The sequence below is a fragment of the Arvicanthis niloticus genome, chromosome 25, assembly GCF_011762505.2.
Source record: "Arvicanthis niloticus isolate mArvNil1 chromosome 25, mArvNil1.pat.X, whole genome shotgun sequence".
Lineage (NCBI taxonomy): Eukaryota > Metazoa > Chordata > Mammalia > Rodentia > Muridae > Arvicanthis > Arvicanthis niloticus.
The window spans coordinates 11,790,202-11,816,075 of record NC_133433.1 but is presented as its reverse complement, the minus strand read 5'-3'; the positions used below and the strand labels follow the sequence as shown (position 1 = coordinate 11,816,075).

Sequence of the window (25,874 nt, the reverse complement as noted above, 5' to 3'; positions counted from 1 at the left end):
CCACTGTTGGGCATTTCAGCTAATAGCATCCTTACTGAGTCCTGGTAGCCTCTCACATCCCAGGTCTCTGGGACTTTCCAGCCTTCTTATACATCCCAGGACGACCTGCCTAGAAGTGGTCCTGACAACAATGGACTGGACCTTTTAACATCAATCATTGATGAAGACAATGTCCCACAGACATGCCTACAGGTCAATCTGATCCAGGCATTTTTTCTTCTGAGGTTCTCTCTGCCCAGATAACTCTAGTTTGTATCCAGTTGACAATAAAAATTAACCAGATCATACACAATCCCTTTCCTTCTCTGCCTCTTGTTCACCATGTGGTGAGTAGCCTCTGGCAAAGATACTATTGCCATGGTATTTCACTTCACTGTAGATCCAAAACCAATGGGAGTCAGGAACCACAAACCAAAACATCTATAGCTATGAGCCAAGTTGACTCTTCTCCTGAAGTTGTTTCAAGTATTTTGCCACAGCAAACAAACAAACAAACAAGCAAGCAAAAATCTAATACAATATGGTGATTTGAATGAGATGTGCCCCGTATCTTGGGCATTTCAATACTTCCTCAATTGGTGGCCTGCTGGTGTGTAGTGAAACTGTGTGTGCAGTGGCACACACCTTTAGTCCTATTTATTACTCAGAAGACAGAAGTGGGTGAATCTTTTTTAATTGGGACCAACATAGTGAGTTCCAGGCCAACCAAAAACTCATAGTAAGACCTTGTCTCAAAATAAATAAACAAATACATATACAAAGAAAGAAAGAAAGAAAGAAAACTAGAAGACAATTAAAATGCATGCATGCATACAAACATACATACATATATACATACATATATACATACATATATACATAAATACATACATACATTCTACATGTGTATGTGAATACATGTATATATTCATTACAATTCAAACCCAATGAAGACATGCTGGTATATCTAGTCAGTTTTTTTAACATTATATGATAATTTCAATGTATCTAATTATTTTTTCATATGTCACAACTCAATTAATTTCTATAATGACTTTATGGAATAAAAATTATCTCTGACATGCGCAGAGACCGCTGTCAATCGCAGGATGCCAGGAATAGAAAGCTCCTCCCAGAGATTTTAAAATGGCCACAAACAAAAGTGTTGGCATATTCAGCTCTGCATCCCTGGCTGTGAAATATACGGATTCACTCCCGCCTGAGAATCCTTTGCAGGAACCCTTTAAGAATACTGGGGTCTACATGTTGAATAACTATACAAAGTTCCAAATCACAACCTGGGGGGTCCCTGATAGTTCGTAAAACCATCTATTTCTTGTTCTCTTTACCTGGATTTCTCTTCCAGTTTATACCTTACATGAGAACGCACAAGATTCAACAGGATAAACCAGAAATTTTCAAAGGCCAGTGGAAGTGTTTGAAAGGAATTCTATTTAATCATTTTTTGATCCAATTGCTTCTGATTTGTGGAATGTACTATTTTACCGAGTTTTTCAATATTCCTTATGATTGGGAAAGAATGACAAGATGGTATTTAACTTTGGCAAGGTGTCTGGGCTCTGCTGTCATTGAGGATACCTGGCACTATTTCCCGCACAGACTCCTTCACCATAAGAGGACTTATAAATACATTCATAAAATCCAGCACGAGTTTCAGACTCCATTTGGAATTGAGGTAGAATAAGCATACCCTGTAGAAACCCTAATTCTTGGGGCTGGATTTTTTTTCATTAGAACTGTGCTTTTGTGTGACCACATAATTCTTCTCTGGGCACGGGTGACCGTGCATTTGCTAGAAACCGTTGATGTGCACAGCAGTTACGATATTCCTCTCAACCCACTGAACTTCATCCCTCTTGATACGGATGCTCGGCACCACGGTTTCCACCACATGAACTTCATGGGGAATTACATCTCCACCTTCACACGGTGTGACAGAATCTTGGGGACAGATGCCCACTATCATGCCTACATTGAAAAGATGAAGAAGCTTAGGGAAAAGTCTGAGTGAATACCCAGCTCTTCAACTGCAGCTGGGGAGCAGAAATAAGCACGTGACTTGGCTGCTAAGTGATAAGAACGGTAACAACCTTTATCTTCCAGACAAGAACTTTTCTACTTTACATTCAAGATCTGTATATGTGGGAACAGATGAACATGTGTGTGTGTGTGTGTGTGTGTGTGTGTGTGTAACTTTCATGAGGAGGTTTTAAAGGCCACTGGAAGAAGTATTAACATACACCTCACCACTTCATGCCACCCGAGGTTGAAGCTGACGCTGCCTTCTAAGCCTTTTGCATACACTGGTCAGTTCAGGAAATTCTCAGCAATGATGTTTACCTTCTAGTTTAAGACAGTGTTTTTAGTATTTACCTGAAATGAAAATATCACAAAGTGAATATATCAGCTGGTGAGCAAGTGACTAAAACCACGCTCTGGTCTGGAATTGACCAGTTCAGGACTATTCTGTAAATCTGTGTTTGAGTGTTGTAATTTTATTGGCATCTTGTATATTGGCTCATTTCCTACGTGATGTGCGTAGAATATTACAGCCTAAAGATTTTTAAGTTACTTGCGGTGTTTTTTAAATTAAGGAGCCCCACTTCCACTGTCCACTCCTTTGTCTTTGTGTGTCAGGTGGTCATTGAAGTCGTACCTTGAGCTTTGTGAATTCACTTCTCTATCTGCACCTGGAGCTGGTGAAATAAATGTAATTTTCGTATGGTCCCCTGGTTTTCAGCATTGAAGATTAGCTGTCTTGTTTTATTATTATAAGGAAAGGCACAGAAATCATTAAAGTAAGTTTTACAATTAAAAAAAAGAATTATCTTTGACTTTCCTATTTTAAATGTAAGGAAACTAAGGCAGTTAAGTAGCCAATCAAGCCTACTTACATTTACTCTAGAGTCCTAATAACCCTATCAAAATTATTTTCTAATATCTGCATATGTGTGCAGTTAAATATATGTTTCTTTCCTTCTATTTGAATGTTATTCTATTCCATGAAACCTGTAATATAGAGTCATTTGGCTGTGTCAGTCCTGGATATAAAGGTTCTACCAAGTATCATAAACAAACTTCCTTTGTATTCTGAAACTTCACTAAGTGAAGTCTTCCAGATGATGAGTGCACATAGGAACTAGTTAACAGTTCCTGGTTCCTGGATGAGACCTGTTACAATTTCTAAAAATCTTTATGGTTCGTCCACATGGTATATAATGTTCTCTTAGGAACATGACATGTGGAGGAGGAGGAGAAGGAGGAGGAGGAGGAGGAGGAGGAGGAGGAGGAAGAAGAAGAAGAAGAAAAGAAGAAAAAGAAAAAGAAAAAGAAGAAGAAGAAGAAGAAGAAGAAGAAGAAGAAGAAGAAGAAGAAGAAGAAGAAGAAGAAGAAGAAGAAGAAGAAGAAGAAGAAGAAGAAGAAGAAGGGGAAGGGGAAGGGGAGGGGGAAGGGGAAGGGGAAGGGGAAGGGGAAGGGGAAGGGGAAGGGGAAGGGGAAGGGGAAGGGGAAGGGGAAGGGGAAGGGGAAGGGGAAGGGGAAGGGGAAGGGGAAGGGGAAGGGGAGGGGGAGGGGGAGGGGGAGGGGAAGGGGAAGGGGAAGGGGAAGGGGAAGGGGAAGGGGAAGGGGAAGGGGAAGGGGAAGGGGAAGGGGAAGGGGAAGGGGAAGGGGAAGGGGAAGGGGAAGGGGAAGGGGAAGGGGAAGGGGAAGGGGAAGGGGAAGGGGAAGGGGAAGGGGAAGGGGAAGGGGAAGGGGAAGGGGAAGGGGAAGGGGAAGGGGAAGGGGAAGGGGAAGGGGAAGGGGAAGGGGAAGGAAGAAGGGGAAGAAGGGGAAGAAGGGGAAGAAGGGGAAGAAGGGGAAGAAGGGGAAGAAGGGGAAGAAGGGGAAGAAGGGGAAGAAGGGGAAGAAGGGGAAGAAGGGGAAGAAGGGGAAGAAGGGGAAGAAGGGGAAGAAGGGGAAGAAGGGGAAGAAGGGGAAGAAGGGGAAGAAGGGGAAGAAGGGGAAGAAGGGGAAGAAGGGGAAGAAGGGGAAGAAGGGGAAGGGGAAGAGGAGGAAGAAGAAGAAGAAGAAGAAGAAGAAGAAGAAGAAGAAGAAGAAGAAGAAGAAGAAGAAGAAGAAGAAGAAGAAGAAGAAGAAGAAGAAGAAGAAGAAACACTGTTATGTTTTAGAAAGACAGGCATCATCTCTCATTTCTGTAGCTTCATTCCGCGTAGAAAAGTTTCACCAATAGAAGACAAGAATGATTAAGGTAAGACAAAGTGCCTGAGATAGGGAATGGTTGGAAACAGAGAAATGGGAAGATTAAAGAGTCAATAACTAGGCAAATGGTCTGGAAAGAATCGAGGAGTTAAACAGAAAAAGATACTACAGGGAGCCTAAGGAACATGAACCTGAACGGCTTTGATGGGAAATTTGTTTAAAGTGGAATCTCAGGGACACTTTAAGGTACAAGCAATAAGTAACATAATTTAATGACAGTATCTAAGATGCTTCGTATTGAGCTGTTTAGCTTCTATTTATTACCCCACCTTTTTACTCTTTGATGAGGTATATATATTAAACAAAAAAATTAGGGGGAACTGGAGGGATAGCTCCACAGTTGAGAGCGCATGCTGTTCTTACAGACCTTCAATTCCCAGCACCCACATGGTGGTTCACAGTCATCCAAAACTCTAGTTCCAGGGTATCCAATGCCCTTTTCTGACCTACCTGGACACTAAGCATGGACATGGTACATATACATTCGAGCAAACAAAACACTCGTTTATACATATAAAATAAACCTTTTAATCTAAAAATAAATTTTAATTAGTAGAATCAGAGTCCAGGCACTATAATTTTAAGACGGGGAAAGTTAAGCATGTGAAATTATGATCCATTGGTTTCAGAAAAGAAAAGCTGAGTCACCTCTTACTCAGACATCATCCGTGTCTAACTTATTTGCTACCGTGAGGGTGCAAAGTGGTTATGAAAAGGCCTGGGACTGAAGGCTAACCAGCATCCTACAGATGAGAAGAATGTTTGGACTTTCTCTGTGAGTATCTGAGGAAACAACAACCTATGTACATTGACTTTTCTTCTGGTAGCTTCAGGATAACTTTTCCAGGATGGAGCTTTGTTGGGTGGAATCAAAGAATCAAATATTTTGTCAGCCTCGGTGAGCCTCCAAGAGCAGACTAGCCTTCGTGCAGGCTCTCCCATGCCTGTAATTTCTGTGTTTTCTCAAATGCAAGATGCAGATGAAAGAAACCCTGGTGATAGGCTCTGAGTGGATGTTCTGACTGAAGGCCAGGCTGTCCTCAAGAGGATTTACCCAGCAGGATCTCTTTTGCAGTGTGCCTAGCCTGAGGTTTAGTTTGGAGATTTTAACCAGATCACTGGGGAAGAAATGACCTAACAGCTGTGCGATCCCTGAAGCCTGGTGTGGACTTTATTATGACCCACAGCCCATGCTGCTACCAAACCACTTGGTGGCAAAGGCTACACTCAAGAAACAATTACTTTATAGAAATTTTAATGTGGAAATTTTAATGTAAATAAAAGCTAAACCTTTTTAGTTTGCTTATCTTGAAATATCTTTCTTAAAAAAGAAATATCTTTCTTGATTTTTTATTATTATCATAAAACAATTTATATATAGATTAGATAGATAGATAGATAGATAGATAGATGATAGATAGATAGGCAGATTAAATCAGTTGGAAAGCAATCTTTTTTTTTTTTTTAATTCTGTTGTGTGGTTACTAAAGTTCACTCTTTTTTATTGGATATTTTATTTATTTACATTTCAGACACCATCCGCTTTTCCCATTTCCCCTCCCTAGAACCCCCTATCCCATCCCCCCTCCTTTTTCCTTTTATATCATTTGAATTACATGTAAGTATTCAAGTCAGTTCTAGGTTGAGAAATGCAATGTATATCTTTAACATTAATTTTTTATCAAATCTGTTACATTTAAATCCTAACAAGTTATTGAAGAATAGCAGAGACTATAATTCCAAGCAACTCTAACAAAAATAATTCACACACAATTTATATTTTAGTGCTTATAAATGTTCTAACTCCTTTTCGTCTTTGTTTCTTGCAGATAGATTTTTGGACCTTCAAGAAGAATGTACTTTTTTGCATTCTTTTCAACATCTTTTCTGGTTTAGAACTTGTCTCAAGAGAAAACCTTGAAAGAAAATGAAAACTTCTTTCTTAAAGCCCACAGTGGTTTATTAATATTTTAAAGCTTTTCAATGCAGTTGCATTCACAAATTGGATTTGCACTGTTTGATATAAAACAATTGTTTTATTCCCACTTCAAGTGTGCCACTGTTTTCAAGCTTGTTAATTAAATGTTTTATTTTTTAAAATACTGTACAAGTTTCTCAAAACTTCATCTGCACCTGCTCCATTAATGAAAAGATGTCCTTGGAACAACTCCAGTTTATTAAGTGGAAAGCCATTTATTTCACGTCAGAATTCAGTCTTTTACCTGTAGGCTTTAAAATGAGTTCGTGAGCATTGTATGCCCTCACCTTTTATCGGCTGTCAATTAACACGAGCATTTTAAGTATGCAGAGAGAGAAAAACACACTGTTTGGAATGTGACTTTCATTGCCTGATGCTCTGACACATGTGACAAACTGACATCTCTGTAAAGCTATTTGGTGCTTTTCTCCTTTAGTCTGGCCCTTGTGGTCTTACACTGTCATCCACTGCCCCTGTGAGACTATGTGGAACAATCTGATGAAATACAGGATTAGAGTCGAGCAGCCAAACAGCTCTGCTTCCCAGAATTACCGTCATAGAACCAAATTCACAAACTACCTTCTAGGGTCACTGGGCATCTTATAGAACCTTGAGGATTCTTGAGAAAGCTGTTCAAGGGTTAAGAATCACTAAAAATGAGCTTTAAGTGGAAAAATTTGAGACACAGAGCAATGTAAGGTCCCTGACTATCACAATCATGGCTACTCTGAAAAGACAGTTCATAGATGCTGGAAAAAAAAAAAAAAAAAAAAAAAACCCTGCTAGGCCTGAAAATTATAACATATTGTTAACTTGTTAAGATCAGATTATAACGCTTTCCCACTAGTGTCTCATTTATATAAAAAACAATACATCTACATACACAGTGGTAGACAGACAACCTTACAGGTTATAACCCTGTTACAGGTTATAGACACTGTTTTTACAGGTTTGTAATGTCCTGGCTTCAGTATCCCATAGAGTAAGAAAAGAAGAAATAGAAAGAGTGAGCGAGAGGAGGAGGAGAGGGAGAAAAGGACAAAAGGAGGGAAACAGGAAGGGAGGGAGGGAGGGAGGGAGGGAGGGAGGGAGGGAGGGAGGGAGGGAGGGAGGGAAAGAAGAAAAGAAAATGATCCCTAGTTTGGACTTTGCTTGCTTTTTTCTGTTCTTTTAGTTTTCTAATCTATGTTTTCTGGACAAAACTGGGCTTTTTAACACGTTTTTCTCTTACTACCTTTATAAAATCTCAAGAAAATTGAACCTTGATTTTTTTTTAATGTTTTATCTCAAAAACAGAATAATATTGTTCAGTTAATAAGAGGGAGAGCCCTAAAATTAAAATTAAAACCTCAAAGCAGAGGCTGGAAAGATGGCTCAGTGATTAAGATCACTGGCTACTTTGCCAGAGGACCCAGGTTCAATTCCTAACACCCACATGACAGCTGACAACCACTCTAGTTCCAGGGGATCTGGTACCCTTTTCTGGCCTCTACGGGCACTAAGCATGTATGCAGTACACGGGTATACCTGAAGGTAAAGCACACGTTCATATAAATAAAAGTAGTGAAAAAATGTGTTAAACCCTCGAGATTTAGTGCAAGGTGAATCCCTACGCGAAAAATGCTCTCTCCGGGGACAAAGTTTGACATATCGGTTTTATGACACCCGTCCTTAGCTGGAGCATACAGCAGCTGCAGCTGATACTTTCCCCCACTGTCCCGTTAGGAGCAGGAAGGTAGCATGCACCCTGTTTTGTTAACTAGCATATATTCATTGTGCAACAATCAGAGCACAGTTTTTTTTTTTTTTTAATTACCAGCTGTCACTTTTGACAAGGCTAGAAGAAATGAAGACCCATCCCTGAGAGTTGATTTTTTTTAGCCTCAAATCCAGCACAATGCCTGCTGACTCTTACCCTGCAGACATCATGAGGGTAGGTGTATGTGTTGGGGAGTGGGGGATGGGATGGGAAAAGCTCGTCTAAAAAAAACTTCTCTTTCAACCCCAGGGATAGAAGCATTTAGCTTACGCAACTAGCATTGATTTGCCTAAATAGTAAAGTATATTTGCTTCTCTATTTGTCATCCATAACAATCCATTCTCATGACTTCTGAGATGTCAAATAAGGTATATTATGCTACACAGACTTGCTTATTCTCAGTAGCCAGACTTTATGCTGTCTGCAAGCTCCCAAACCAGAAGGGAACACTATTTTTCTCCTCTTCCTCCAATATAAAATCCGTTTACAAGTGCTTAAGATCCTATCTCAAAACTTAGGTCTCCCTCTACTTGCAGTCCAATCTTTACTGCTCACCTACTGCCCATCTATCTCACTGTCGTTTATCCCTCGAAATGCCACAATACTGTTCCACACCACCTTTCTGGTTCATTCAGGGCTTCACACAATTCTTTCCTTATTCGGGAGTCAATAGGATCTTACATTTTCCCTTCCCTGACTAAAGCTTTCTAATGGCTTCCCACTACACTCAGAAGTCATCAGTATCCTTGCGACTTCCAGAGCTCTGGCTTCCCTCCCTTTTACCAACCTCAGGTGCCTAGACACATCCCATTTTGTCCCTCGTCATGATAGGCTTTCTCTTTTGGAAGTACCAGATTTATAGCTGCCAAAGGCATTCATTCACATCAGCCGTGTCCTTCGCATTAATGAATGTCCCTTGGATACACAGTGCCTGGTTCCTCTGGTCGTTCAGTCCCCATCTTAAATGCCACTTCCCCAGAAATAGCCCTTTGACAGAATGATTTACACACATTCCCTATCCCTTCTGCCACACTGATGAATTTTTGCCTGCATGTGTTGGCTCCAGTATTTTGCCCCCTGCACCTTCCTCCATCCCGTGTTTATTTGTTCTGGTTATCTTCTATTACTAAACTGTCAGGTACTTAAGAGAAGGGATTGCCACAGTTACTCACACTGAAAGGATATCTGGCACAAAGTAGACACTGATGAATTTGTTGGATGAATGTACACGTGGATAGGGAAGGGGTTGTAGCTTATTGGTTTTCCTTATCTGTTAAGTAGTGAACGTGGATTCCTAGGGTTTCGACAATAATCAAAACAGTCAATGTATATAAAAACCACAGAGATACTTTCTGGTGTGCAATTTACCTGTTAAGCAAAATAAATAAGTTAATAGTTTAAGGGTCCATCCAGGCATAATGGCACACACCTGTAACCACAGCTCTCTCGGGAGGTGGGGGACAAGAGAATTAAAAAAAAAAAATGGAATCTTCCCATTCTGGTGTCAGCTACATAGTGAGTTCAAAGCCAGCCTGAGCTACACGTGACCCTGTCTCAAAGAACAAACACGAAAATAGTTTCAAGGTCAGTATCCAATATGAAAAAAATCAGAACTACTATGTATTTGATTTTGTTATTTTCTGTTTCCTGCCTTGTTTTCAAAAACTGATTCCTGGCAGGCAGCGTTGGCACACACCTTTAATCCCAGCACTTGGGAAGCAGAAACAGGTGGATCTCTGTGAGTTTGAAGCCAGTCTGGTCTATAGAATGAGTTCCAGGACAGCCAGGGTTGCCCAGAAAAACCCTGTCCCCAAAAACAAACAAACAAACTAAAAACAACAACAAAAAAGATGGTTCCTAAGGATGAAGTAACCAATAAATCCAAAGTTCAAGAAAAAAACAACAGTGTGTTTATATAGCATTTGTTATTATCTACCAGTCAGAGGTGTGGCAGTTCATTAGAAACTGTGGCTTAAAGAAGCCATGTTTTCCCATAAGACCTGTCACTCCTAGCCTGAGGAAGGCCAGGGAGATGTGTCATAAACACTGCCTCTATCCCTCCAAGTCAGCCACAAATAAGCTGAGCAGAACAAAGCCTCAAATGAAAAAAGAAAAAAAAAGATACAAAACTAAAGCCTCGACTTTTCATGCAAGGACAAAAGGCGATTATTAGGCATACCAGGAAGGTTCTTTCATAGATGGTAATTACATATAAATTGGGGACATATAATAAGAAAAATCATTTTCCTCTTCACTTACTTAAAAATGTGATTTCTTGCAGTCATTATATAATTGCTGGTATTTTTTCAGTAACATTATTAGGGATAAATGGGTGACTATTTCTAGAATTACCATAAAGATAAAAATAGTGGATCCTCTTTATTAAAAACTACTTGCTGGGTAGGTGGAAAGGGAAGATGGTCCCTGTCGGCAATAGCAATCTGAACATTCTTCTGTGCCAAACGGGATCAATCTGTCCTTCTGCTTTCCACAAGAGTGACCCTTCCCATTTTCCACATATCTTTACAACTCTCCACTGTAAGTGCCTTCTTAAAACTTTTTGTGCTCTGTGATAAAAAGCTCTGCTAGGAACTGGAACATCACTCTTTCACTCACCGGGGCCAGCAGACTAGTGAAGGAAAATCAAAACGAAACATACTCTTGTTCTTCTTCTCGGTGCTAGTTTCATGGCTTGTACAGAGTTATTGTATTAGAAGTTACAACATTACTATAATGAAATTCTTGAGGCAATCTGCTTACCAAGAAAAGAGAATTCAGCACTGAGAAGATGGTTAAGAGGTAGAGCACTTGCTCAGCAAGCATGAGGAGCTGAGTTGGATCCTTAGCACCATGTAAAAATCCAGAAGTAGCCACGCTCACCTATAAACACCTCAGCGCTGAGGGGAGAGCAGACAGGACTGCTGGAGCTTGGGGGCCACCAACCAAGATCCAGGTTCCGTGAGAGACCCTGTCCCAAGGGAATAAGGATGATAGAGCAAGACAGCTAGCTGACAGCCTCCTCTGACCTTCAGGTGCACACTCATGCATGTACACTTACAAATGCCACACGTACATACACACACACACATACACACACACACACACCATGTATACATTCACACGCATCTGGTAAAGACAACTTAACACAATGTCAGGGTGTTAATGTGACATGTCAAACTACTTAAACTTCACAAACCAGGAAATAAAGGAGCTGGATAAGGTCCACAATTCCTTTCTGTGGAACATTCCCAATGGCCTAAAAACTTTCCATAAGGCCCCTCCTCTTAAAGGCACCGCCCAGTAGTGCTACCCTGGTGATCAAGCCTTTAAGACTGAAACCTTTAGGGAACAAATGCATAAAATAGGTAACTTGATTTCCCACATCTTTCAGTATTTCCTTCCTCTGACTTCTGCTTTCTCCTATTCAGTCCTGAAGATTGCCACATAAATGCCTGAACCACAATCCCAGGAAGCACATCCTCTTTGCTAGTTGCAACCACTTCCTATCTTACAAAGAACCCATCCCATGTTCATTTTCAAAAACACATTCACAGAGGGCAGTGATCAGACAACAAAATTCATGAATTGTTGCTAATATAATCATGCTTGGTTTTCTCCTCTCGGCTCTCAATATTTCACTAATGCCATACCTTCCTTCAGCTGATTACATTTCTGAGGCCCTCAAAGGAGATAACGTGTTGGGCATTGCCAGACACTACAGCTAGAGAAGAGGAAAGTATGTTTACAGGTTCACCTTTCAGTAATTCTCAGCTCAGACCACATAGACATCAGAAAGCTGGCACTGTCCATGATGTTGTTAGTCCACACTTTGGAGTAGATGAGGCGAGAAAGCTCCCACTGAAACCCTGGTTCCAAGGCCATTGTTCAAAGAAGAGTTAGAATTAAAGCAGCCAGAGCCGGGACTTTGACCAGAACACACTCCCAGGGAAAGGAAGAGCAAAGTGGGTCATGCAGATAATACAGATACCTGCATGCTGGAGGCATCAAAAAGAAATAACAAATGCACAAAGAAAAGTAGAACCAGGAAGCTACACTTTTGCACCCAAAATAAAGAATGGATCTAAGCAAGTTTCTACAAGAAATGCCAAAAACATCAGTTTGTAAGTGAGTATGGAGACTGTCCCCAGAGGGATGTATTAGTGGTTAAGATCATTCTTACTCTTGTCTCTTCTGTAGGACTTGAGTTGTGATTCCCACCACACCCATACCAGGTGGGTCTCAACCAATTGAAACTAACTCCAGGAGATCTGACGCCTTCATTAGTACCTTCCCACGTGTGTAAACACCCATGAGACAAACACACATAAATAAAGATGATGTGTTTCTACAATATGAAATTTTGTGAGTCAATTTTTTTTTGCTTTTTTATTCTTTTTTTTCAGTTTTGTTTTGTTTTTATTGGTTATTTTATTTATTTACATTTTAAATGTTATCCCTCTTCCCAATTTCCTCTCCACAAACCCCCTGCTCCCTCCTCCTCCCCCTACCTCTATGAGGGTGCTCCCCCACCCACACACCCACTCCTGCCTCAGTGCCCTAGCATTCCCCTACCCTGGGTCATCGAGCCTCCACAAGTCCAAGGGGTTCCCCTCCCAGTGATGCCTTATAAGGCAATCCTCTGCTACATATACAGCTGGAGCCTGGGTCTTCTAATGTGTACTCTTTGGTTGATGGTATAATCCCTGGGAGCTTTGGGGGTCTGGTTGGTTGATATTGTTGTTCTTCCTATGGGGTTGCAAACCCCTTCAGCTCCTACAGTCCTTACCCTAACTCCTCCACTGGGGCCCCCACTCTCAGTCCAATGGCTGGCTGTGTACATCCGCATCTGTATTGGTCAGACTCTGGCAGAGCCTCTCAGGGGACAGCTATACCAGGCTCCTGTCACCAAGCACTTCTTTGCATCAGCAATAGTGTCTGGGTTTGGTGTCTGCAGATAGGATGGATTCCCCAGGTGGGGCAGTCTCTGGATGGCCTTTCCTTCAGTCTCTGCTCCACTCTTTGTCCCTGCATTTCCTTTTGATAGGAAGAATTCTGGATTAATATTTTTGAGGTGGGTGAGTACCACCATACCTCAACCAGGGGCCATGTTTATCCACTGGCTATGGTCTCTCTCTCCCCTTTATTGAGTATTATTGCTAATGTCCTCCCTGTTGGGTTCTGGGAATCTTTTGGGTCCCTGGCATCTGGGACTTTCTAGTGGCTACCCCCAGCTCCCCCTCTCCTACTGCTATGTACCTCCTTTCAAATTCCTGACCCTCTGTACTTCTCTCCCATCTCCTCTCATATCTGAATTGTCTCTCCTTTTTCCCTTCCCCCTCCTCTCTCCCTCCCAGATCCCTCTCTCCCTCTACTTCCCGGAGATTATTTTCTTCTCCCTTCTGAGTAGGACTGTAGCATCCATACTTGGGTATGATCTTCTTTCTTCTTGGGCTTCATATGGTCTGTGCATTGTATCATGGGGATTCCGAGCTTCTTTTTTCCTAATATTCACTTATCAGTGAGTGCATACCATGTGTGTTCTTTTGTGATTGGGTTACCTCACACAGGGTGATATTTTCTAGTTCCATCCATTTACCTAAGAATTTCTTGAATTCATTATTTTTAATAGCTGAGTAGTACTCCATTGTGTAAATGTACCACATTTTCTGTATCCATTCCTCTGTTGAAGGGCATTTGGGTTCTTTCCAGCTTCTGGCTATTATAAATAAGTCTGCTATGAACATAGTGGAACATGTGTCCTTGTTATATGTTGGTGCATCTTTTGGGTATATGCCAGGAGTGATACAGCTGGGTCCTCAGGTAATATTATTTCCAATTTTCTGAGAAACCACAAGACTGATTTGAGAGTGGTTGTACCGGCTTGCAATCCCACCAGCAATGGAGGAGTATTTCTCTTTCTCCATATCCTCGCCAGCATCTACTGTTACAGTCCAGTTGTTATCCCTGTCCTAGTCCACTCTCTGACTGTTCTTCATCCCATACCTCCTTCCTCATCTCCAAAAAAGATGTCCCCACACCCACACCCTCCCCACTCCCTGGGGTCCTCAAGAGTTAGGTGCTTCTTCTCTCACTGGAGCCAGACCAGGCAGTCCTCTGCTATGTATGTGTCAGGGGCTTCATATCAGCTGGTGTATGCTGCCCGGTTGGTGGCTCGGTGTCTGAAAAATCTCAGGAAGGTCCAGGTTAGGTGAGACTTCTGTTCATTTTTTGAGGTCACCCTCCTCCTCAGCTTCTTCTAGCTTTTCCCTAATTCCACCACAGGATTGCTTTCTTCTTCCTCCCAAGTGGGATTGAGGCATCTTCACTTGGCCCCTTCAGCTTGTTAACCTTATTGAGTTCTGAGGATTGATTCTGGGTATTCTGTAATTTTTGGTTAATATCCACTTATTAGTGAGTACATTCCATGCATGTCCTTTTGTGTCTGAATAACCTCACTTAGGATAATATTTTCTAGTTCCATCTATTTGCCTGCAAAACTCATGATGTCCTCATTCTTAATAGCTGAGTAGTATTCCATTGTATAAATGAACTACAATTTCTGTATCCATTCTTTTGTTGTGGGACATCTGGGTTATTTCCAGCTTCTGGCTATAACAAACAAGGCAGCAGTGAACATAGGGAATATGTGCCCCTGTGGCATGGTGGGGCATCTTTTGGATATATGCCCAAAGTGGTATAGCCAGGTCTTCAGGTAGATCTATTTCCAATCTTCTGAAGAACCTCCAGAATTATTTCCAGAGTAGTTGTACAAGTTTGCAATCTCACCAGCAATGGAGGAGTGCTCCTCTTTCTCCAGGTCCTGGCTAACCTGAGCTGTCTCCAGAGTTTTTCATCTTAGCCATTCTGATTGGTGTGAGTTGGAATCTCAGGGTCGTTTTGATTTGTGTTTCTCTGATCACTCAAGATTTTGAACATTTCTTTAAGTGCTTCTCGGCTATTCGAGATTCCTCTGTTGTGAATTCTCTGTTTAGTTCTATAATAGTTCTATAACTGCTCGTCAATCTACCTTTAGGACCTCAAAAACATTTAGACAGACAGGATGGAATTAGAGCAGCAACCTTGACCAGGAAGCCTGAATTCCTACTCCAACTAATTCTTAGAAATTGTGGGAGGTCACTGATAATAAAGAATCCAGTTTGGAGGTATGAATGTAATAATGCAATTTACATTCTGTTTTGTATTTTAGTTATATTGTTATCTCTGCATTAAAAAAAAATAACAAAACTATATTTCTGAAGAAAAAAAAGAAGACGCTCACAGAGATGGCTCGGGGATAAAGTTAGTTCTTGCTGTTTGGCATGTGTTTGAATACCCGTAAACCACATGAGCCTTGGTGATGTATATCTGTAATCCAGTAATGGCTCAGAGAGGTAGGAGATGAACACAGGATATTTTCTGTATGTTCTCAAATCAGATTGTCTCACACATTCAGCAGTGAACAAGAGACCCTGTCTCAAAAAGAGTGACGTGTGAGGGCCAACAGGGTTGTCCTGACCTCATGTACACACACACACATACACATGCATGCACACAGACCTGCATGCACACACATGTGCACACACGTGTGCACACACACACATACACACACAACTGCTGGGCTGGAAATGTAGCTGTCTGTAGTCACACCTAACATGTTTGAGAACATGAGTTTTATTATCCAACAGTCCAAACAAAGGGAGCATCAACTCTTGAATTTAAAAATTAATTATCTCTAAAATTGGTGCATAGGTTTCTTCCTCCCTCCCAGGGTGAAATAGGAACCTCTCAGCCTCACTCATATTTTCTTGTTCCCCAAATGAAACATTAATCTAAATGATGCTCCAGCTGTAACTGCCTAGCTATAGAAAGTGCAGCAGGCTGAAGAATGTGCTGAACAATGGTGAAGAACAAAACTTAAAGAAATGCAATGAGTAGACGTCACTTAAATACCTAACTCAACTGTAAAAAGTTTACCATGACTGCAAAAACTTCATTGTGGACTGGGGATGAGAGATGCTAAGGAGTATCTGTCAGGTCAGCCAGGTCTAAAGCATCAACAGGTGAACTGACAAAAAGCTTGAACCTTAAAATACTTCAACAGAATTAAAACAAGATTAGTACGGCATCAATGGAGAAGACTTTTTACCTTTGGCTCTGCTTTGTAGTATCCAAGGAAATTCATATGAAAATATGTTTCTTTGTCATCGATGATTCGCTTTCATCAGGTTTGCTTTGCCTTTTTTTTTTTCATAAAGGCTACAGGGTATTCTTGACAATTTAATTAAGTAATCACATCTTTCCATGCAGATCTTTGTTGTTGTTGTTGTTGTTAAAGGCTTGACTTAATTCAAAGGGTCCAGCTAATTAAGAGAGACAGTGCTTTACACAAACCACAGAGAAAATGAGTCAACAGCTCAGGGAGATGGTTAGGAGCTGTCACCAAGCAAGTAGGGAGCCCTGTGAGAAAACACAGGACCTGAACAACTGGCTTGACAAAGAGAATGTGGCAAAGTTCCTCACCCCAAGCACAAACCTACTGGCTGCTTTCCTGCTGCATGCTGCCAGCTGGCGCCAAGGTCTAAGAGCCTGAACCCTTCCTTCCCATGTCTCTGAGCCAGCTGCCCTCCTCCCTGATCCTCCATACCAAGAGGCCCAGGGGCCTGATGGACAAATCCTACCATGCCAGCAGCCTGGTGGCTCCGGGGTCCTCCATGTAGCAGTAAACAATCCCACTGAGCTGGGCAGTTTTATCAAGTTATTTCATTTTTGGAAAGAAAATGCGAAATTTATCTGTGGCCTGTGTGTTAGATGCTGCAAAGAAATTAAGTGTGTTTAGTGGTGTACTGTGCACACTAAAATACTAAAGATTAACTTGCCATAAAAAACAACAGTGTACTTTGAAATCTGTTAGCAGTTACTAAATAAAAGCAACTAAACCAGACTTGCTGATGGAAAATCAGAAGGCAGCAAGAATAGTGAGAAGTAATATGCCCAGCACAAACACTGCCGGTGTTTCACGTGTGATTTTCCAGTCTTTTCCTTTCTAACAAATATCCTTACGCAATTATAATAATAATAGGCAATCTTTGTGGGGAAAGTTGCACGGTTGTGCAAATGTTCGCCGTTGTATCCATTCATCCATGGGAGTGCATATACTCATTTGTGAGTAATTGTGTGACAGCCTTAGCGTATTTTTAGAGACGAGGTTTCTCACTGAACTGAGTTCACTAATTCAATTAGGCTGGCTAACCGTGGAGCTCTAGGGATCCACCTGTGTCTGCCTCCCAAGCATTGGGATTTCAACAGCTGGCTTTTGACATCAGTGCCTAGGGTCCAGACTCAGGTCCTTGCACTTCCACAGCAAGCGTATTACCCACTGAGCCATCTCTTAGCCCACAAGACAGTCTTCTTTAGTCATAGTTTCTCATTGAATGTTGTCCTACTATTTTAAACGTTGTTAACATCAGGTCACACTACACTACAATTGGTTTTAATACTGAAGCTGCCTCTCACTCTTTCCTTTATTCTTTTTCATTCTTTTGTTTTTTTTTTCTTTTGCTTTATGATTCCAGCTTGCCCTCCTCAAGATGCCATATCTTACCACACTGATGCTCAAGTGTAAGCAAGGCTCCTTAATGCCTCACCTACTTATACAGTTACAAAGTTGCATCCTAAAGATGAGACTGTATTCCTTCCAGTTCTGATTACCACTGTCTCTGCCCTGAGAACTGCAGAATACAGCTGCCTCCCAACTCATCTCCCTACCTCCAAAACCATCCTCTTGCTGTGTGAATCTGTCCACACCAGTTTAAATCTCTCAGAAGCCCCTTTTTTATGGACTCTGCATAATTACTCAGATTCTCTGAACCAATTGGCCAAAATGATTTTAAACACTTTGCAAAAATTAATTTGAGGCTTCTAAACGAGGTCATCATTGTGTCCGTTTTGAAGAAGAGAAAAGTAAGGCATATAAATTTTCTATTATTTTGCCAGGTTCTCCCAACTTGGAAGTTGTGCAACCAGAATGTAGACTTGCTTTTGTCCTAATCCAAAGCACACAGCCACTACAGGACAGTTTCTCACAGTAAATACCTCATCTGTGAACAGTCTGCCTGCCTGTCTGCCCTTGCCTGCAAACCACACTGCAATGCCTGCACTTCCTAACATTCCTTCATATCGATTCCCCACTCAATCCCTTGCTTATGATGTCTCTAAATATCCTTCCGTATCCCTTCATCTTTGACCTAGATAACTTGCCCATCTTTTAAGACTCAGATTGGGATGTAGTGATGTCTGTAAAAGTTTTTTTTTATCTGTGACTCCTGCCCTGACCCCCTTCCCTCTGAGTCAGGAGAACCCCTTCTCAGTGTGTGGCTCCACCACTACACTCACCACGGAGTAGTGTCAGCTCACATTCCGGGTTTTGCCTCCTGGATTAGAACAGGAGCAGCTTGCAACAGGCTTAACCACACTAGCTCTGGGGAAACTGGTCAGGTGCCGGTGCTTCATCAATGTTCAGCAAAAGGGAAACTTTCAGGAGGATCAGCTAATTCTCAAATATTTGTGGAATACCCAGCGCGTTGAGGAACTTTTGTCTTTGTGTGTATGCACACATATCCATGTGTATGCCTGCCTGTGGAGGCCAAAGGTCAACCTGGCATGTCTTCCTCTTATTTGACAAGGGCTGTGTCACTAAAGCTTGAGCTCAGGGTGTTTTCTGTACATACATCAGGCAACTCCCCACGGACCTCCTCCATAGTAGGTGGCCTTTTACACCTACATTATTAATAAATAATTAATAATCAGCCACAGAATTTTGTCAAGTACATGTATTGGGCATAGACTGGCATTTACATACTAAATACCTGAAGGGTTAGCATTCTTCAGGAGAATGAGGAGGAATCCAGGGGGATTTAAAACTGGTTTTGAAAGATGAATACGGCTCAAGACTCAGAAAGCAAAGTTCCATGTCATTCATTTCAGTGTCTGAACAAATTTGTAAGGTAGGACCACGGTTAGCAATAAATGGCCAAGCTAAGGAGTTGGTCTCCTCCTCTTCACCCCGACTCTATAAGAATGGATCTCCCCTAATCTGAGACCAAGATGCCAGGTTTAAGTTTTATTCCGGGGATGTCCAAAGAGAAACTTCCAATTGTATCTCTCAGGTCATCTCCTAGAATAGAAAAATCATGAGACATTGTCTATATATATGGAAAAACCTAGAGACTGTTTTGTCGTGACAGACAGGGATGGTGATCAAACTGTAGGAAACATGTAACATATTCAATTACTATCCTAAGGTCATGGAGGTCTCCCTAGAAAACTCGTGTCATTCTGTTTACATCAAACACCGAAAACTCATTTACAAGTGAATGTCATTTTCATCTCTATTCCATGGCCAAGTACATCTCATTTGCATTCGTTTGTTTCTCTACTGGAGTGCTATTCTACAGCTGGTGGGGGCTCTGCTCAGTACCTGCTACTTACCACAGCCCATACTGCAGTCATCCGGTTACAGGTTTGCGTAGTAATTCCAGAGGTGTCTTTTGACGTGTAAGTTCCAATGGTTACATCAAAGGAAAATAACTCAATAATAGTATTCATGGGAAAGAATTTACTTGAAAAGTTTAAATGCATATTCATGCAAACAACATTCCTTCTCCATATTAGACTAGCATTGAAATTCTCACGTTGGCCAGATGAGGTGTCATAAAACTGAAATCCCAGAATTTGGGATTACAAGCAGAGGCAGGAGGATCCGGATTTCAAGGCTATCCTCAGTCACATAGTGAGTTTGGGGCCAGCCTGTGCTATAGAAACCCTGCATAAACAAATAATACATACATGCATACATAGTAAATAAATTTTTTAAAGTTGCCTGATCTGGTGAGGTCCAATTTTATAGTCAAGAATTCCCATAATTTCTTGGCAAATCCTAAAAGGAAAAGAAAAAAGAAATGGAGGGGCGTCTCTACTGCCCACTGGTGTTCTCGTGTACTAAAGAGACTGTATCTTCCAAGCGAAACAACTATCCCAGAATCTTCCATGAGAGGTTCATCCACTTCTGACACTGTCCCGATCAGCAGTGTTCTCAGTGAATCTACCTACTGTAATGCTGGCAATCATACTTTCTAAAACATACCTGCAACCTTTCTACAAAATTACTTAGCATTAAGTATCCATGGAAACACTCCAACAACCTGAATGTCCAGCAATAGGAGAACGAACGAGCTGAATAATCACCTACACAATAGGGAGCTGTGCAACAGCAAAAGAGAGAAAGGAAAGAGGGGGTTCTCTTTATAACAAGGAGGAAAATCAGAATATATGGTGTTGGTTGTTTGTACTTCGAAAACAAAGAGTAGGACAGGTACGACGGTCCAGTGAATAAAAGCACTCGCCGTGCAAAGCCTGACAACCCAAGCTCACTCCCTAAGACCTGCTATGGAAGGAAAGAATCAACTACTGAAATATGAATCTAACCTCCATATGTTTACAAGTACATGCCAACACTTACACACATCATACACAACATACACATAGGCGGATGGTGGTGATGGTGGTGAGGATGAAGCAAAATGAAAGCCTAGCGTACATAAAAAATAATAATAAGGTCCAGAGAGATGGCTCAGTCACAATGTACTCGCTGGGCAGCCAAGATGAGTAAGTAGGTAATGATCCATCCCAATAAAGCCTGGCAACCTGAGTTCAACCCCCAGGACCTACCTACGCAGTGGAAGTAGACAACTGATTCCTTCATGTTGCCTTCTGACCAACACACACATGCAGTGACATACATGTGCCTACACTCATACAGACACACACGAAAAATAAGTAAAATGTAATAAAATAAAATTTAGAAAAAAAAATATTAAGTATTGCGGCTGGAGAAATTGTTCGGTGTCTAATGCTCTCACGGAGGACCTGAGTTCACTCCCCAGCACCCACACAGTGGCTGACAACTGTCTGCAACTCTAGTTCCAGGGGATCTGATACCCTGTTCTGACCTCCCCCAGCACCAAGCACACACAATGTACACATATGCAGACAAAATGTTCATCCAAATGATAAATCTTTTAAAAACAGAGATTAAAAAAAAGATGTTGCTATGACTCTGAACTAAGGTGCCTCCTCCTGACCCCAGAAGAACTGACACCATGTCTGCTCCTGGGCCCAAGAAGCTGCTGCTGATACCCGATGATGACTGCTATACACCAGCCAGGGCCAGTACTGCCACCTTGGGCAACTTGGCCAAGGCCATCTTTGATGCTATCTCCAAGACATACAGCTAATTACCTGAACCTCAATCGCCAGAAGGAGACTGTGTTCAACAAATCTCTATCAAGAATTTACTATCTTGTGAAAATCCACACCACAGTCTTCATTTACAGGACCCCGGCTCCAGTTGTGGCTACCACATAGGATTGTTTTTAATCACAAAAACAAAGTAAATTAAGTCTTATTGACAGATAGATAGATAGATAGATAGATAGATAGATAGATAGATAGATAAAAGGCTTGTTTTGCAAGCATAATGACACCTGCCTTCCATTCCCCAGTGTAAACCCGTGAGTACAACAGCCTGTACCAGCATCAGAAAGGCAGAGACACGGCATCAGGATGCTTAGGACTTGCTACACAGGCAGTAAAATTCAGTTGGGAGATCCAGGATGATTAAGAAATCTTGCTTCAAAAACTAAGATGGAAAGCATTTAAAAAGAAAAAAAAAACATGACTTCAACCTCTGGCTTCAATGCCCATGCACACACATGCATACATACACAGGAACATGAACATGCAGACATACACAAACAACTAATAAGTTATTTCAAAGTAGATGTCCACATGGTATTAGTTCTGAAGCTCATAGAATTTGGGATTCCACTTTTAAAAAGTGAACACAGCATAATGTACAAGCCTTCTAAAATCTTTTGACAGCAAGGTTCACAACATGTGTAATTAGCTGTTGTAGTAAAGCATGGACTGACAGAAAAACAGAAATTACGTGGAATTAACACTCCTGTATGTATACTTACTCACAGCTTGGCCTTCAAAATATGAAGCAGATTAAAAACAAAATTAACTTTTATATAAATCTTTGGGCTGGAAAGATGGCTCAATGGCCAACAGCTACTCCTGCAGAAGGCCCAGGTTCAGATTCCAGAATTCACATTGAGATTCAAACTGCCTGTGCCCCAAGTTCTAGAGAATCTAATACCCTCTTCTGTCTCCCAAAGGAGGTTTCTGAATGCATATAAGCAAATACACACACATGTTTTTTTTAAATAATAATTATTTTGGTTCCAGCGTATAAGATCTCTCTCTCTCTCTCTCTCTCTCTCTCTCTCTCTCTCTCTCTCTCTCTCTCTCTGTCATTTCTACCACAGAACAGTCTTCTGGTTCCAATGTGACCCCACTGTTATCTACAAAGATGCTGCCTGCTGGGCTCCATCTCGATGACTATGGGTCTAGTGTTCTACTTTTAGTTTGCCCCTAAGTTCTCTCCCTAAGGCCACTGTCAGCTTCGCCATTAGCAAGACTACTTCAGACCAACAAGCCCCACGAAGACACCTGCCTGGAATTTGGCTGCTACCTAAAGCATTTCGTCATTAAACTGCTTCACAGGCAAGCCCCAATCACAGAAGAGAAGATGGGCAGCTTCTTTCTGTCCTGAAAATATTCGAAGTAGAAAGGAGCTAGCATACATACATTTGCCAATCTCGATCCAAACCGGTTTATCTATCTCTGTGTTCAACAAGATCAAACGAGGCTACATGGGACTGAAGAGAACGTTATAAGGATATGGCAGAACTCAAATCCCAGGCCAAAGCTGGTCTCTAATTGAAAGTCTGCGTTCAGCTGTAAAGCCTGGGACCCACTCATCTGTGAGTGAACTTCCTCAATGTTCTTTGGGACACTTACTGAGTCTAGGCAAACAGAATTTCTGGTCACCTCCCATATCAGCTAAGAAAGTTTTTTTGGCATTTTATGTTTTTATTATTTTTAATTAACATACCAAAAAGTTTGTTTCATTGTGACATTTTCAACACAGATACCAATATTTTTTTTGTTCTGAAATAGCTCCTCTTCCACTCTTCTCCATGCACCAACCCTCTTTCGATGGCCCTTTCCCTCCCCCAAAGAAGTCCTCTCTCATGCTTCCATGTCATGAGTATTCAGTTACTCTCTTTTTCCTCCCTGTCACCCCACTTAAGATTGGTTCCTTATCTTCCTTGGTTTGTCTGTCTATTTTCATGACCTAGATATCTGCATGTGTGTCTACATCCACATATAAATTTGAAGGAATTTCAAATTTATTTCTTTATATTATATATATATTATTCAAATATATTTCTATATTCCCTATATGAGAGAAAGCATGCAGTCTTTGTCATTGAGTCTAGTTTATTTCACTCAATGTAATGGTGTTCGATTACATACATTTTTCTGCAACTGTCACGTCTTTCTCATTACTGAATAAAAATTTATTCTGTATATGTACCACATTTTCTTTAATCATCTGTCGATGAGTATGTAGGCTGGCTCCAATGTTTAGTTATTATGTATAACAGATTAATAAACAAAGATATGTAAACATATTCCTGATATGTTAACTTAAGAGTTTTTTGGGTTATATACCCAGAAGTGATATACCTGGGTCAAACGCTGGCTTTGTTTTTAGTTTTTGAGGAACCTTCACACTGACTTGCATAATAATTGCACTAGCTTTCATCCCATCAGCACTGTGAAAGATTCCCCCACAGTCTCACCAATATTTGTTGTCGTTCATTCTCTTGATAAGAGTTTTTCCTCACTCCAGTGAGATGAAACCTCAAAGAAGTTTTAATTTATAGTTCTCTGAGAGCTAAAAATGTTGAATACTTTTTTTTTCCAAATATTTCTTGGCCATTCGTACAGGAAATAATGTTCTAAAAACCATATGTAGTATATTAAGGGTAAGTCTGTGGTTTCAGTAAAAAAATGAATGAATCTTGGAAAAATATGTCACTGGTTATAAAACATATGATTCATTTCTCTTATTCGAGAAATAAAGTATTAACTGAGATAATAAAGATTTAATTAAATGAATGCTTTCAATGCAAAGTTAACTCTCTCATTTGTATAAAAACATTGACCAAAATAAAAATTATGGAGCCCCAAAACACCAATCCAAGCCTTTAGTACACAAATTGATTTTCCAAACATGGGGAACAATATGTATACAAATACCTATAGATGCCAAAGCCATCACCTTAGGACCAGATTTCAGCGTGCTAGCCTTAAATAATCTGGAAAAGCTATCCTATCAGCTCTCTGTGTATTTTCTTCTCTCTACATCATCTTGATTGCTAAGACATTTCTTTCTCCTGCTTTCTCAAAATCACAAATAAGCTTATAAAATGCGACAGCTCACATTGACTCACTTCTCATTGGAATGACTGTTAGCATACCTGAAAGCATTTTATTGCTCACAGATGTGTTTTTGCTGTGGCCCCATGCCCTCAAGTTAATTTGTATCTGACCTGGTCATGTCTCTATTTTCCTTACGGTAATAATACAGGAATGAACTTCTCAGTGTCAAATATAGATTCTTATCTGCTTCCTTTTCAGTGAATAAAAAAAAAATTTAAAGCAACCTTTGACCTTCACTGTCTTATGTAAAGCCATCTGCATTTGCATCTCTTCTCCATGTGTCTTCTGTCACATAAGTCATCTCCACCCACAGCTTTCTAGTCTATATCTGAGTGCCTTCCATTTGGATGCAACTTGTCACAGAACCTTGGAATTTAAAGAAGCCACTACTGAGGGTAACTTCAGGAACATTATTACCGTGTCCATATTAAAAATAGGAAGTGTGCATTTTCATTCATGTCCTGTAATATCAAACTATGAAAAATTGTACACGAATAGCGAAAAGGCAAAGACATGATATTTAGATAGCGAATATATTTCATTTTAAACGAAATTTAAGTTCAAGTTTATTTACACTAGGTGAAAACGCTGGTCTTTATCTATTTAACTCAAGTAACCAGTTCTCCCTTTGATGATATGACTTTTACATTTTTTCAATAAACTTGTCTTCTAAGTTTTTATCTATTTACATAAAATGTTTAAATGTAAATAACATATTGTACTAAAAATGGAATCTTTAAAGGGGCTAACCACCCAGCCTTGGTCCCTTTTGTAAGACCCTTGGTTTCCAAGTCAAAGGCATTAACAAGTTGTCTGTCGCAGGTTTTCCCCTAATTTGAATTAAACCATAGTTGCAGATGGCAGAAGCTCTCTTTTCATCTTTTATAAGAAGGTCGCCCAGCTCCTAACGAGCTAGCCAAGAGCTCCTTCTGGAACTGAACACGTGGGCTGCGCCAGCTTTTGAATCCTCCCTGTGCTGCTCACACCTGGGTGGCCAAGGGTCACATATGACCTCGACGGTGCGGGTGCCTCTGCCTCCTTCCCTTTGGGGAGGCGGCAGATGGCGAGGGCGCAGGGCGCTGGTGCGCAGCTCCCCCGCTGCAGCCAGGCGGAGCACGGACCAGGAACAAGCCAAGCTGTGACCCCTCAGCCTGCTGCGTGTCTCTGAGGTTTTTTCGAGCACATTTGCTCCTGGGGCTCCAGGACTGTGCTCCCAAAGGTGGTGAAATTCCCATTCCATGACCCAATTCAGAAACTTTAGCCAAGCTGGGTCTCTAAAGCGCGCAGGTTAACAACCGCTAGCACCCAAGACCCAGGCTGCCGCAGGCTAGTCTCCAGCACACTTTGGGTCCGCCACCAATAGCAGCCCTGGCTGCAAGGGATGAGCCAATGGGGGCTCTAGGAATAATGACAATGACCATCTCTTTCGGCTCTGGCCACAGCGCTAACCATTCACTTGCACTGAGC

The 25,874-nt window shown here is 41.2% G+C and overlaps 1 pseudogene; it reads left to right on the top strand.

Moving 5' to 3' along the window:
- The first annotated feature begins 1,125 nt into the window (after window positions 1–1,125).
- LOC143438380 (methylsterol monooxygenase 1 pseudogene) lies at window positions 1,126–2,011 on the top strand (annotated as a pseudogene).
- Window positions 2,012–25,874: the final 23,863 nt, after the last annotated feature.